This window comes from Fragaria vesca, linkage group LG6, assembly GCF_000184155.1.
Source record: "Fragaria vesca subsp. vesca linkage group LG6, FraVesHawaii_1.0, whole genome shotgun sequence".
Taxonomy (NCBI): Eukaryota; Viridiplantae; Streptophyta; class Magnoliopsida; order Rosales; family Rosaceae; genus Fragaria; species Fragaria vesca.
In genome coordinates this window covers 8,650,039-8,654,110 of record NC_020496.1, presented here as the reverse complement: position 1 = coordinate 8,654,110, position 4,072 = coordinate 8,650,039, and positions in this window count along the sequence as shown.

The window sequence follows — 4,072 nt, the reverse complement described above, 5'->3', positions numbered from 1 at the left end:
CTCTCTCTCTCTCTCTCTCTCTCTCTCTCTCTCTCTCTCTCTCTCTCTCTCTCTCTCTCTCTCTCTCTCTCTCTCTCTCTCTCTCTCCAAACGCCAGAACGACAGTAGCCATCTCGATGAGGGCACCCGGAACCCATGGCCTCCGACTCCGACTCTCGGATCTCATCTCCAATGACGACGTGAACGAAGTTGTTGTGCTCCATCCCTGGAATAGAGGTGACGACAACTCATCTCGATCTCTCGCCGATAAATCTCTGCCACTCCTCCTCTCTCCCTGTCAGGACCGACGACACCCTCATAAGCCCCGCGTACGAAATGTCGACATCGCCACCGCAGAGCTGCATAGTCATTGTTCTCTTCCCGGGAAACAACATGGTTACCAATTCGATTCCATTAATTGAGTTTGGGTTTGCTGGGAGTGATAGGGGTGAGATTGCTACTGTGCAAAGATGAAGCTCGGAGCGACTTGCTTTGATTTGTTTTGGCTTTAATTAGTGGTAGTTGGTTTGTGATTCTATGATGACAATCTCATTCTCTCATCTTTAGGCTTATAAGGTAAGCTATTGTGCTTGTGACATTTTTCAATTTTCTTTTGTTTTTTGTTTTTTTCTATTTTGAACAAATATCTTATTACTCTAAATGACGTGTTAAAGAGGAAATTTAATATGTTGCTAAAAGCTTTGAATTTGCAGGAATTGTCATCGGTGATTTATTAGGATTGTGGCTTGTTTAGTATAATTATGTATGGGAAATAGGAGCTTTCGAGTCAATAGTAGCAGCTTTCGAATTGACAGTAGCAACTTCTTTAATCGACAGTAGCAGATTTGTTTGGTTCCGGAGAAACGTCGGAAAAAAAAATTGCAATATAGCATCGGCAGTAGCACACTATTCTATCGACAATAGCACACCTTTCTATCGATAGTAGGCAGTAGCAAACATATTGGTAGTAGAAGTCGGCATTAGCAGTTAATTAGATTCACTGTAGCAGTAACCATTTCGTCTTCAGTAACAGAAAGTTTCTAATAACGACAGTAACAGCTTTATGAAGGTCTCATATCGCGATAGTAGCAGTTTTGTTTGATTCCGGAGAATTGCTTGAAAAAATTACAATAGCACCTTTTTATCGGGTGCTACTGTGCTACTTGGCAGTAACACCCAATGGCAGTAACACCCAATGTGCTACTGTTCTACTCGACAGTGTGCTACTCGTCGACAGTAGCAGTTAATATGTAGTGAAGGGTATTCTGGTAAAATTGTAGTGACATGTGACATGTGAATATTAGTTTGTCCTAATTTGTTAATATTTGTCTTTAAATGTGTAAGATATTGTATAAAAGATGTATTTGTAAACTGAAATTTAGTTAGTAACTTTATAATAATTTACTATATGTATTATTGAGATAGAGATTAACATTCTCAAAAAAAAAAAGAAAAAGATAGAGATTAAATATTGTTTGTTTTGTCCGTAAAAGTTAATTAAGTGTCACTCACTCATTGTCCTCTCGTTCCATTTTCTTTCATTCATGTGTGATCTCATACTAGCATGTTTGTATTTTTTAAAACTGTTATATAGATGACTAGTCATGTTGGTACTTTCTAAAACATCTTGTTTAAAGCTAGCATAAAGTATAAATCAATTTTAGTCTCATGATCAAGCTAGTTAATGTATTGGCCGATCAATTTTATAGTAATTACTATATGTATTATTGAGATAGAGATTAAATATTGTATGAGATCACACATGAATGAAGTTAATGTATTGGCCGATCAATTTTATAGTAATTTACTATATGTATTATTGAGATAGAGATTAACTATTGTATGAGATCACATATGAATGAAGTTAACGTATTGGCCATTATTACTTATTATATGATCTTAGTTTATATCATATTGTCCTTATAATTTCTCAAAATTTTATATGGATGATTAGTTATGTTTCTTAGACTTTATCCAACCATCAAACATCATGAACCATGTATCATTTCATCATCTAGTGCTAGTTGTGTAAATCCTGATGCAGCGTAGCTAACCATTTACTAATCAGGGACGAATGTTGCATCTTGTTAATGAACCAAAATCCCATAAAAAAGTATATGGTATTATACCTAAACAAGCAAGCCGTTCAGGACAATGACGCTTCAACTTTCAACTACACAAACTCACAAAGAGAGAAGCGATTAGTTAAACACATTTCGATCAACATCATTGCAGGTAGACAATGACAACAAATCAAGAAGAAAGGGAGAAAGTCAAGGCATCTCTCCTTGGATATTTGTGTTTGTCACCCTCACTTCCCTCGAGAGTAAAGCAAAACCGACTGTGTTGGGTGCGAAATGATGCGATACTCCACTAACTACAAACACAAAAAAACACAATTTTTTTGGAATAATATATTCATTCAAGGGAAAGCGAGACCCAAAATTCCAAATGCTAAATTAAAATGGGAAAAAAATGAATCGGAACAAAGGAGTAAAAGATGAGTAGTGCTATGTACATCAAAATATTTTTACAGAATATGAATCTCAAATGTTGTGACAAAAGCCACATCAACACTATTGTTTTTTAATAGTACTAGTGACGTAGATTTTGACTAATTTAATGAAATAATTTCTTTAATTATCCAAATAAATAAAAAGAAGAAAAGGTTCAAATCAAATAGAATAAAGAAAAAGAAACACAACTAAGAACCCTAATTCACTATTGCAGAGGTGTTTGATATCCACCATTAATCAAGCGTTTTCTTTCTCTCATATTCATACCCTAATTCACTTATCTTCTAACCCCTAATTCACTATTTCTTTCTTCTATATACCCTTTATGGATCAATTGGTTGCTATATGTGATATAATCATTAAAATTCCATTGGATCGATTTGAGATCCCCATATTGATTGTGGTTTAAAGGTCTGAAGCTATTGTGTCATCTCAATGCTTTCACATGATCTTAATACTAACTGTGGGTATCCAACATAACTCACATTGTTGCTATGCAATTCTGAAGCTTTATACATAAGCAAATTGTTTGTCAACAACACATCACGTTCATGAATATGAAGAAGTAAATCTTTATTTTATTTGATGTAAATTCCCGATCAATGTTTTTTGAAATTGAAATGAAATAAGAAAAAGAAAATTTAGAAATTCATGTATATATAGGAGATGAAGTGGCACCTGCCACATCATTTGGGAAATAATTTCGGTATAAATTTTTGTGCTATTAAACATTTTCCGCAAAAGATATACAAGGTGAGACCCAAATGCCAAACTAAAAACATAAAGAAAGTTTTGTTATTTTTTTTGTTTCTTCTAAAAAAAACAGAAAGAAAAAATCGGAACAAAGAGCAAAAGATATGTAAGGTGAGACTCAAACGCTAAAGGATTAAATTCAGTGTACTACTCTGAACTTTGAATCACTCATTAGTTGTGCCCCTTTTCTTTTTTTCTCATCATGTGTACCTTTAGACTTTCAAAATTCATCACGCTGAGACAAAAATTCAAATTCCCTCCAATCGTGACATCAGCGTCCGACGTGGAGGAGACAAAAATGACCCACATTTCAGTCTCCAATCTCAATTTTAGCAAAATGACCAAATTAGCCCCTGTTGTTGTTTTCTATCTCTTAACCTTGTTATAGAGACCAAATCAAGAAAAAAAAAAAAAAAAAACGAAACATCATTCTCTCTCTCTCTCGCTACCCAACCCCAAACTCAAAACCCCCAATTCCCTATTCCCTACCCAACCCTAATTTAAATCTGGTGTATGTTGCCGGTCGTGATTCGAGTGCGGTAACGTCTCCTTATCACTGTCGCAGAGGAGGAGCTCGAGTACTCACCACGAAACGTCGAGATCTTCGAAAAAATCAGGGTTAGAGTTGGGAATCAGGATATGGCCGGGATCACGAAAATTTGGGGTTTGTGAAGAGGGATTGAGAGAGAAGACAGAGACTGAGAGATCGAGAGCTTAGGGTCGCCATAGGCGGAGGCAGTGAAGGAGAGTTAGGCAAGGGATGAGACTGGTGTAGAGAGAGAGAGAGAGAGAGAGAGAGAGAGAGAGAGAGAGAGAGAGAGTAG